Source organism: Bufo bufo, chromosome 5 (assembly GCF_905171765.1).
Source record: "Bufo bufo chromosome 5, aBufBuf1.1, whole genome shotgun sequence".
Classification (NCBI taxonomy): domain Eukaryota; kingdom Metazoa; phylum Chordata; class Amphibia; order Anura; family Bufonidae; genus Bufo; species Bufo bufo.
In genome coordinates this window covers 156854579-156867292 of record NC_053393.1, presented here as the reverse complement: position 1 = coordinate 156867292, position 12714 = coordinate 156854579, and positions in this window count along the sequence as shown.

The window sequence follows — 12714 nt, the reverse complement described above, 5'->3', positions numbered from 1 at the left end:
TAAATGACAGACCGCTGAAATCAACTCACCTGTCTCTACTTTATTCTGCTGTTCGTATGGGCAGCAAAAAGTTGATGACAGGTTCCCTTTAATAGATGCAAACATTATATATGGACTTAGCCCTCATTCTGGTATGATAAAATCTGAGACTCTCAGCCAATATATTTTGATCAAAACACATCTGTGCCTACCTACCAACCAGTGTTCCCTCTAAGCCTTGGCAGCTGCTGAGCGGGGTCAGCTCAGAGCTGGGCACAGCGCCATCAAAGGTGGGCGATAGGAAAACCTAAGATAATTGTCACATTAAAGAGCATACAGTGTAACCCCTGCACCATCCCATACAATACAGTATAATCCCTGCACCATGCCGTATAATATACATTTTAATCCCTGCACTGCTGTACAGTATACAATATAATCCCTGCACCATGCAGTACAATATACATTATAACCCCTGCACCATGCTGTACAATATACATTATAATCCATACACCATACAGTAAAATATACAGTATAATCCATACACCATGCTGTACAATATACATTATAATTCCTGCACCATGCCGTACAGTATACATTATAATCCACACACCATGCCGTACAATATACAACATAACCCCACAGTGTAGGTGCTATACTGTATATTGAACGGCATGGTGTATGGATTATAATGTATATTGTATAGCATGGTGCAGGGATTATAATGTATACTGTACAACAAATGTATGGAGGTTGCACCATGCCGGACAATATAACCCCTGTGGGATAGATAGATATATACGAGATAGATAGATAGATAGATAGATAGATAGATAGATATACCTAAATACAGCCTATACCTATACACAGTCTATACCTATATACACCCTATACCTATATACATATATACAGTCTATACCTATATACAGCCTACACCTATATACAGCCTACACCTATGTACAGTCTACACCTATGTACAGTCTACACTGTGTAGACTGTATATAGGTATAGGCTGTATATACCGTAGGCATAGGCTGTATATAGGTGTAGGCTGTATATAGGTGTAGGCTGTATATAGGTGTAGGCTGTACATAGGTATAGGCTGTATATAGGTATAGGCTGTATATAGGTATAGGCTGTATATAGGTGTAGGCTGTACATAGGTATAGGCTGTACATAGGTATAGGCTGTACATAGGCATAGGCTGCATATAGGTGGAGGGCATGCTGCTGTAGAACACAAGAGGTGAAACCACTGGCAGGAACACACCATCCCAGTGATAGACTATCACTGGGATGGGATGGTGTGTTCCTGCCAGTGGTTTCAACCCTTGTGTTCTGCAGCAGCATGCTCTTCAGGTCTGTCGACAGCATACTTATATAGCAGGCGCAGCAGGCAGCTCTCAGTCTCAGGACGGAGTGTAGCTTCTAAGATGGCGGCACCGCCGCCAACGCCACCTCCATGTTACCTCTCCCTGTGCACTGCTGCTCCTCTTCGGTTTGAAGTAGCGCTAGAATATGTGGTAGGCGGCACCTGCTGAGCAGCACAGGAGGAAGTTTTGAAGAAGTCAAACTCATCATGAGTGTGTACAAGTGTGGGCATTTTTTGCAAGCAGGGTGAGCAGCCGCTGAGCGGACTTATTAAACTTGTAAGCGGGGGCACAATAATTGCTGCGCGGCCGTTCACCTGCGCAGCTTAGAGGGAACACTGCTACCTACGCCAAGGTGGTCTCAGTCAAGAAGGTCCTACTCTAAACCTATCTATGCCTTAGGGCATCTACATTCAGGAGAGCAGACTCTGCACATATAGTCCCGCCTTTTGCCCTGCCTAGCCCATAGGCGACCTTGATTAGGTGGTACATATAGCTGTGCATGCTCCTCCTCTCATCGGTTGCTTGGTGCACACAGAGGTAACTAAGAGCCGCACACTATATGTGCAGGGTCTGCTCTCCTGAATGTAGATGCCCAACAGCATAGGTAGGTTTAGAGTAGGACCTGCATTGACTGAGATCACCTTGGCGCAGGTAGGAGGGCATACATGTGTTTTGATCAAAATATATTGGCTGAGAGTCTCAGATTTTATTATCGGAGTGAGGGCTTAGTCCATATATAATGTTTGCATCTATTGTGTTAGTGCATTATAGTCTGTGATTTTTCTTTTATAAATGTAGCCATGTACATACGTATATTTATTTATATCGTGCAGGATGTTTTGTATCTTGTACCCTTGTATTGTGCATTTAGATGAAAATGTATCATGAGGGGAATTTTTGATACCAGTTTTGTTTGAGTGTATTGAAGATTACTGTAATTTGTGCCAAATATATTAAATGCCACATGGTGTTTGATAAATTTGGTGCTTCTTTAAAAATAAAACTGATGATAAAAGATGCTACCCCAAGTTTTGTACCACCTCCCTACTAATGTTTGCTATTTTTAGTGACTTTCTTTAAAAAATTGCCCTTCATAAATCTGGCGTACACCTACTCACCACTAGGTAACCACGCCGACTTTCTCACCCAAGCATAATTCACTTTAGGGCTCATGGACTCTAACATATTTATTTTCTGCATCCAATCCGCATTTTGTGTGGGTCAGATGCGGACCCATTCACTTCAGTGGGGCTGCAAAAGATGCCGACAGCACACTTTCTGCTGTTCGATCCGCGGCAACGTAAAAAGATAGACATGTCCTATTCCTATATGGACAAGGATAGGACTGTTCTTTAGAGGCCATGGTGTTCCGTTCCCCAAGATGAGTATTTATGAGTTCTCAAGAATTCTGAAAAAAGGGTTACATACTGAGCCATCAGGGATTTTACAGTGAAACAGACACAGCAGCCTGCAACATGCAGGCTCCAGAAGACATACAGTTGACATTTTTTTTATAACCGCCTATTGGAAACATGGTTTTAGCACAAAATAAGGTCATTTGCAATAATAAAAAAATGCCCCCAAAAGTGCCCATAGACTTTCAGCAGGAAAGAAACAAAAAAACAATAGGAGGAAGCCTGCCTCTACCCATATTATCAGTATGGTCCCTAAGAGAATAATCCATTTTTGACATTCATAATTCATTTATTATACAACCTTTTCCTGTTGTGGGTTTGGAGAAGTAAGTGCTGTGACTTAAAGAGGACCTTTCACTACTCCTGACATGTCTGTTTTAATAGCTTCATGCATTTCCTATGTAATAACAATTCTGGAGCATCTATTCTTATGACTGTATGATGTGTCATTCTTTTATTATTTCTACTAGAAGTTATGAATGACTTGCTAGCAGCCTGCAGTAAGGGTACAGAGGGGAGGTAACCAGTTGGGGGTGTGTCCCTGCACAGACACATTCTATCCAATCAGTGCTGCCATTTTCAGACTGTGCACGTACACCCCCCCAACTGGTTACCACCCCTCTGTACCCTTACTGCAGACTGCTAGCAATTATTTATAAGTTCTAGTAGAAATAATAAAGGAATGGCACACCATAGAGCCATAACAATAGATGCTCCAGAATTGTTATTACATGGGGAATTCATGGGGGTATTAAAACAGGCCTGTCAGAAGTGGTGAAATGTCCTCTTTAATTTCTCATTAATACACAAGATATCCATTTTGTAAATGAAGTGTCCACAAACTATATTATTTTAACAACTTCCATATTTCATTCTTCCATCTAATCAAGTACTGGAACTAAGAGGACCTGATTATTTGGCAAAACTTGTATGATGCTTATTTCAATCTGCTAGAACTTAAAGGGAGCCTGACACCAGGAAATTCACTGTTTAAACAGGCCTTGTAGGGCTAGCGCAGCTGAATGTAACGACTTAGTGATCAGTTACTTCATTATGAAGAGAAAGTACATTTAATCCATAGTAAATGAGCAGTCAGGGGTGAGTCCAAACTGCTCGGTGCACCCTTGCTCCTCCTGCTTTCTCTGCCAACCCTTCTCTTTCCTTCTTGATTGATAGGGGCAGGCAAGATGACTATGCAAGAACCTGACCCTCTCAATCAAGAAAGAGAGGGAGGGGCTCTCAGAGGAAGCAGGAGGAGCAAGGGTGAAGAGAGTGGCTTAGGCCCACCTTAAGTGCACCTAACTGCTCATTTGCATTAGAATTATAAGTAGTATCATTCCATTCAGCTGAGCTAGCCCTACAAGGCATTGTGCCTGGTTCAACCATACATTTCCCATTGACAAATTCCCTTTCAGGTCAGATTTTACCTAACCCGTTGTCTGAGAGCTCCAAATCTAAGATTAAAGCATATGTTCTCTGGATCGCCCTGGGGTCCAGCACACACATTCCCAGCAATCCTGTGGATAGGTGATAAATACTTTTCGTGAGATGACCCCATTAAGGTGGCTACTTGGACGAAGTGGTCCCCAACAAAATCAGTGGGTTTGGATGACTTGCATCTAATGTTTACGGGCAGCTTTAGTGAGTGGGAGCCAGGAGAGTCGCTGTAACATGCTTATTCAGATGCTGCCACACCTTGCTTCAGTGACAGAAGCTGAAAGGATCGCGTCTTTTTTATAGAATATATGTAAGCAGCCAAGTCCTGCAATAAAGGTAATTTGTTTGATTTGTTATGCTTTTTATGCCATGCCATGGTCCCAACCCTGCAGCAGCTAGATGCTCTCCAGCATTGTGACATAAGGAGCTTCACCTTGATTTACCTCTGATAGCTTCTCTCACACCCATCTGATTTCACTGCCTAGAAACATTACACAAAAATCACCCTATTGGTCTGTATTCGTAAGATAGTTCAGAATCTATTATGAATTTCATATTTGATATGGTCCAACTTGGACTTGTGAAGATCCACTGTAACTATAGCAGCGTTTCTAAGCTTTTAGTTCATAGAGGTATACTACATCACATTGCATTGTCCAGTAGACTAAATATTACTATGGCACAGGCTATGCATCCATCGCGATGGGCAACATGACTATGGATACAACATCATTTCAGCCCTGTCATTGCACCAAAATGCAATGACTAGGAATTTTGACAGGAAGTATATATACACACATTTTTTGGGTATAAATTAGTGTCACGTCTAAAGCTCTGGGTCCCCAGCAAGTGCCCAATTGGTCAAAAGTCAGTCTGCCACTGCTTTTATTTTGTAGGTCTCTCAGCACTTTGCACTCTTTCCCTCCATATTTTCCTGCTGTTCCTACACAACTATTTAGTTATGGTTATCTGTTGTGCTCATGTTAATATAGTGAGTGTGTATTTATAGGCAGTGTTTTATTGTGAGGATGTTATAACAGTGTGTGTATACAGTCTGTGTTCTATTGCAATGATGTCACAAAAGAGTGTGTTTACTGACCAGTTGTGCTCGATTAAAAATATTTAATAAAGGTGCATTCACACGATCAGAGTGTTTTGCGGATCCACAAAACATAGATACTGGCCTGTGTGCGTTCCGCGGACCGCACATGGCCGCCACTGTCATAGAAAATGCCTATTTTTGTCCATAATTGCCGACAAGAATAGGACATGCTCTATATTTTTTGCGGGGCCCCGGGAACTGAACTACGGATGCGAACAGCTTGCTAGGGGCTGTCCACATCTTTTGCTTCTCCATTGAAGTTAATTGGCCCGCACTCGTTCCGCAAAATTGCGGAACAGATGTGGACTCATTCTTATGGTCGTGTGAATGAGCCCTAATAGCGTGTCCATATACTGTGTTTGGTTGTAACAAAAATGTCAACTGATATGTATAATGATGATGTCACAATAGTTTATATTTGCCTTTATAGTCTGTTTAGTATTGTTTTAACAAATCAGAGGTGTGTGTGAGGTTACTTGTTCCATAATGACTTAAAGGCTATGGATATCTTTGGGGGCAGTTTCTTATCATTGCATTCTACTCACTTTGGGGGTGAAATTTTTTTTTTTTGGTCTACAGCTTTCATTTTTAGTGTATCTGCAGACTCTTGCTTGCCAGAGAGCTTGATCATCAGAGCTTGATCTGTAGCCTTTAGGCTACTATCACACTAGCGTTTTTGCTGGATCCGGCAGGGTTCAGCAAAAACACTTCCGTTACTGATAATACAACCATCTGCATCCGTTATGAACGGATCCAGTTGTATTATCTTTAACATTGCCAAGACGGATCCATCATGAACTCCATTGAAAGTCAATGGAGGCCGGATCTATTTTCTATTGTGGCAGATTGTGGTTGAGAAAACGGATCCCTCCCCATTGACTGGCATTGGGGGTCATGCCAGATCCGTCTTGCTCCGCATCCCAGGACGGAAAGCAAACTACAACATGTTGCGGTTTGCTTTCCGGTATGGGAACGCAACTAAATTGAACGGAATGCATTTTGGAGCACTCCGTTCTGTTCAGTTACGTTTTGTCCCCATTGACAATGAATGGGGACAAAACTGAAGCGTTTTTTTTCCGGTATTGAGACCCTATGACGGATCTCAATACCGGAAAACTAAAACACTAGTGTGAAAGTAGCCTTATCTCTCTGAACTCCTGACAGGGGCAATGTAGGATCTAACATACTATGCTCTAATGAAAAGCCATGGACAGATGGGTCGGAGTGCACAGCCCATATTTGGAGCCTCGCTCCAGTGAAGTTGCCCAAAATAGAGTTTGCTGTAAATTAGGGGTGGGCGATGTAAACGATATAAGATATTATCATCATAAATTTGGGCAACCATATAGATTTTAGTTATATCGCCATATCGCGATAGATGACCATGGAGCGGTAATGAATTGAAGAAGCTTCTCACTCACTGCGCCGTGGCCTCCAAACTCTGCACCGCGCTGCAGGGCCTTGCGTTCACACATCGTCAGTGCGCTGGCTGATGCTGTGTGTGACGTCAGGTCCCTCCCAGGGCATGCTCGAAAGAAGACGCGGTCCGTCTCCTGCAGACTCCATCAGCCAGCCGCACACTCTGCGGGAAAGATAAGTATATTAGCAGGGGCTCAAATCTACCGGGGGGTGGGGGCTCAGGGGGTGCATGGCGTTGGCTGTGGGACATGATGATGGTGGCAATGGCATGGGGCTGATGGCGCTGGCTGTGGGACATGATGGTGGCAATGGCATGCGGCTGATGGCGCTGGCTGGGGGACATGGATGATGATGGCCATGTAATTTGTATACATACAGAAGAAAATAATATATCACGATATATCGTTTTATCGCACATGCTTCAAATTATATTGCGATATAGATTTTAGGCCATATCGCCCAGCCCTACTGTAAATACAAAAAAGACCACAAAATGGTAGACAAAAATAGATCCTAAACTTTCCTAGAAAGATGTAGTTAAAGAATTAGAGTATGATATATAACCTATAAAATATAGGTTCTCTTCTATCCTAGATTAGTGCCATAGAGTAAGTACTGTATATTATGCTGCAGAGAGTACTGAGCTGTTTATTCCCATCTGCTCCAAAAATAATATAGGTCTCCAGCCAGGTGGGATAGCCCAGGAAACATAAGCCTTCCTGCCATCTATCCCAGCCTGCCCCTGCTGTGTTGTGTTGGATCACTTTTCAACAGAGACGTGATAGAGATGGAATTATCCTGTGATCGTGGATCGGATATTTTATTACAGATCAGGACCTTCAGCAAGATCATATTACTATTAAGTAAAGATTGCAACATGAATACCATTGTAATACCAAATTGAAGTTAGTCTGAAGAGGAAACTTGTCCCACTGCTATATCGAAAACTTTCTCACAAAAACGTATTCATAATACTTTCATCAATCCTGTTGAAAGTGATTATATTTCTAGCACAGATTTGATATGAGACTGTAATAGAATGTCACTTTATGAATTAGTGATGATATTCACATGTACAAAATGAATCAGCTTTCTTCCATTAAAGTCTAAACAGCAAATAGAAATTCATAAACTTTCATAGTGAAATTCTGTATTTTCCAATAATGCTTAGACTTAATGGTGCTGTAGTATTTTGTCCTTTGACTTTGAGTTGCACAGAGATGTGCGGACATCCAATATCTTTGTCCATGAGGAAAGTCATCTTTAAACTGTACATATCATTCAAATTTATGAATTCTCTATGTTGTACAGGGAAACATATCACATTGTTATAGGGCCAACATTTTTTTTTAATTTGCTATGTAGCTCCGTACTGTCAGAATATTTATTCTGCTCTGATAAACAGTTTAATTTATTTATGTAAACAAGTTAGGTTTATTTGTTTTCCACAAATAAAAAGCTAACAAGAGCTTGTGATTTGTGCTAAGTTGATGACAAAAGGAAGACAGTTGTATACAATATATATATATATATATATATATATATATATATATTTATTAATAATATTTCAGTGCAATAAAATAAAAAAATAAAATAAAATATATGACGATATAAAATTGGTGGCAATTAAAGAATAATCAATGATATGCAATCAAGAAGACAAAATAACCTATAAAGTATATAATAAATAATCAAACTGATATCTTGGTAATAACTGACACAAAAGAAAACTTGAGATTGACACTTGATTTCTCACAGCAAACAGATTTACCTGTTTCAAAGTAAAGTTAGGCTTTCACCATGTTATATAATATATATCCATTCAATTAGACCATCGGACTAGAACTACAATCAGTTCTCTGAAGATCACACAATATATATCAATATCACAATAATATATATCAATTGTACAGGGTGGGCCATTTATATGGATACACCTTAATAAAATGGAAATGGTTGGTGATATTAACTTCCTGTTTGTGGCACATTAGTATATGTGAGGGGGGAAACTTTTCAAGATGGCGGCCATTTTGAAGTCGGCCATTTTGAATTCAACTTTTGTTTTTTCAATAGGAAGAGGGTCATGTGACACATCAAATTTATTGGGAATTTCACAAGAAAAACAATGGTGTGCTTGGTTTTAACGTAACTTTATTCTTTCATGAGTTATTTACAAGTTTCTGACCACTTATAAAATGTGTTCAATGTGCTGCCCATTGTGTTGGATTGTTAATGCAACCCTCTTCTCCCACTCTTCACACACTGATAGCAACACCGCAGGGGAAATGCTAGCACAGGCTTCCAGTATCTGTAGTTTCAGGTGCTGCACATCTCGTATCTTCACAGCATAGACAATTGCCTTCAGATGACCCCAAAGATAAAAGTCTAAGGGGGTCAGATCAGGAGACCTTGGGGGCCATTCAACTGGCCCACGACGACCAATCCACTTTCCAGGAAACTGTTCATCTAGGAATGCTCGGACCTGACACCCATAATGTGGTGGTGCACCATCTTGCTGGAAAAACTCAGGGAACGTGCCATCTTCAGTGCATAAAGAGGGAAACACATCATCATGTAGCAATTTCGCATATCCAGTGGCCTTGAGGTTTCCATTGATGAAGAATGGCCCCACTATCTTTGTACCCCATATACCACACCATACCATCAATTGTTTTGTTCCAACAGTCTTGGAGGGATCTATCCAATGTGGGTTAGTGTCAGACCAATAGCGGTGGTTTTGTTTGTTAACTTCACTATTCACATAAAAGTTTGCCTCATCACTAAACAAAATCTTCTGCGTAAACTGAGGGTCCTGTTCCAATTTTTGTTTTGCCCATTCTGCAAATTCAGTGCGCCGATCTGGGTCATCCTCGTTGAGATGCTGCAGTAGCTGGAGTTTGTAAGGGTGCCATTTGTGAGTAGCTAATATCTGCCGAAGGGATGTTCGACTAATGCCACTCTCCAGTGACATGCGGCGAGTGCTACGCTGTGGGCTCTTGCTGAATGAAGCTAGGACGGCCACTGATGTTTCTTCATTAAAGACAGATTTCATGCGTCCACATTTGGCAAATCCAACACTGAACCAGTTTCACGAAACTTAGCAAGCAGTTTGCTAACTGTAGCATGGGAGATGGGTGGTCTCGTAGGATGTCTTGCATTGAAATCTGCTGCAATGACCCGGTTACTGCGTTCACCAGACATCAACACAATTTCTATCCGTTCCTCATGTGTTAACCTCGGCGAAATGTCAATGGCTGTAAACAAAGAGAAACTTGTAAATAACTCATGAAAGAATAAAGTTACGTTAAAACCAAGCACACCATTGTTTTTCGTGTGAAATTCCCAATAAGTTTGATGTGTCACATGACCCTCTTCCTATTGAAAAAACTAAAGTTGGATTCAAAATGGCCGACTTCAAAATGTCACCACCCATCTTGAAAAGTTTCCCCCCCTCACATATACTAATGTGCCACAAACAGGAAGTTAATATCACCAACCATTCCCATTTTATTAAGGTGTATCCATATAAATGGCCCACCCTGTATAGATTAATCTCCCTAGATTGAAAATACACCATTGATGCTACAGGTACAATTATCTCTAATCAATCTAGTTCCTACAACAAACAATATGGTTTATTTAAATAAATATATATATGGGTATATGGCAATCAGTTGCCTAATATACAGTCAAAAATGTATACTATACCAGAGAATCTGTCTGGAAGAAATCAGCGTCAATGTTCAAATTCAAGGTTCAAGCTTGTGGCTTTCCTGGATTGATCTGATGGATGGATCGATCTGATGTGATCCTCCGATCTCATGTGATGTGATGATCTCCCTTGCTGGCTCCTACCAACTTTTATCACCCCCTCCCCCTGGAAGGTGGGCTTGGTTTGATCTTTCACGTGACTAATGAGATGCATTCATTTTCCACTGCTCTCAAACTCACCACCACCACCACAGCGGAACACTAGTGTGCTACGTAAGAGTTGGAGTAATTACAAATCAAATATTCTATTTTCTATTAATTTAACCTCTTCTATTAAGATAACCTCTGACCTAAATCTAGGACCATGTTAGAAATATAGATAAAAATGGCACTTAGGCTTGCTACTGTCAGACATCCAGTCTACTAGAACGATATATGATTTGAAACAACTCTTTCACAGGATATTTATCTCCTTATCTGTGCATTTTTCAGACATGTAGTAATTAACTTCAACCATTCTTGTTAGCACACATAACAAGACTAGATTGGAAACCTCATTTAATTCTATACACCATGAATATATTTTGATTATTAGAACATAATATATAAAATAAAATAGATAACACACAATACAATCACTTTAAAGCTATATACTCCATACAATTATATGTATACAATTACAAACGGATAAATATTGTCTTGAATGAATCATGCCATTATTGTCATGAGCTCTGTTCACATGCGCAATATACCATTCTTGCACCTTTCCAACTGGAATTGGGATATATTGTAGTTCCATTCAATGGATATCCTTGGACCCAAACTTCACAAAGATTTTCTAAGATAAAATCTTCTTCTCCATTAATGAAATCCTGGAGCGTCTTGTTACATGACTCCTGATGAAAGACCCGGTTCACTGACATATTCAGTCCTAAACTGAGCACCAAGGATAAACACCATCCATACGACAGCTGTATCTTTGGTTGTCATCATTGTCTTGGCGAATCACCGTCTTGCTTCAGACTGTCACTCTTTTCTATGAAAGAAATTGAGATTATGAATATATGCTTTCATCATTTGATATTTACAGTTTTCTGGCTCTGCCATGTAGGATATTTTGCAAAGAAACACTAATTTTGAAAATCTGTAAGCTGAGAGAAAAATCATCATGTCAAATCCTTGTCACATTCTCTTAAGATACTTATTAAGTCTCTTCTTCAACTTCACCTTCCACTATTCTCAATTGAGACCTAGGATGATAGACACGCAACTGATTAACATGAACCCATTTTTCTACAAAACCATAATTTTTATAAATTTTTACTTTGTAAACCACAGGTGAGATTTTGTCGATGATGTCATAAGGACCTTTCCACGACGGAAGAAACTTCTTTTCTTTGACCCGATCCCGAGCAAAATTGTAAAGATACGCTTCATCACCGACCTCATACTCCTTCTTAGTGGTTTTCAGATCATAATAAGTTTTGTTACTTACAGCTGCTTTCTCGAGATTCTTTTGTGCATAAGCAAACGCCTGTTGAAGATGCTGACGAAGGTTCTCCAGATACTGATGTGTCATGGCTGCATTGATCAGATTATGATCCGATGTGCGATACAACAGATGTTGTGGAAGTACCATTTTCCTACCGGTCATCAGCTCAAAGGGTGACATCTTAGTAGCAGCACTTGGAGTGGCTCTAATAGCCATGAGCACTAACGGCAACTTCATGTCCCAGTCTTTACCTGATTCCTTAACATACTTCTTAAGGATGTTGACAATGGACTAGTTATAGCGCTCAACGGATCCACTAGATGCTGGTCGATAAGCAATGTGTAATTTCCGTTTTACACCTAAGATCTTCCACAAATTAGACATTACCTCACTTACATAGTGCGATCCACAGTCCGAATCGATCCTTAATGGCAACCCAAATCTGGAAAATACATGGTTAATAAGCAAAGCGGCACATGTTTCGGCTGTGTTATTACAAGCGGGTAAACACTCTACCCACTTGGTAAACACACAAGTAACTGTTAACATGTATTTGTTTCCCCTGGATGACCTTGGGACAGGACCTATAAAGTCAATCTGGATATCAGACCATGTCAATGAGAAACCCTTTTTCTGAAGTGGGGCACGATGCGTGGGACCTTGAGGTTGGAACTGAGCACATACCAGACAACCTTGACAGTAAATTTGGACATCTTTCAACATATGAGGCCAATAAGCATAATCAGGTATTGATTCATAGGTAATTTTCTCCCCACGGTGACCAGCT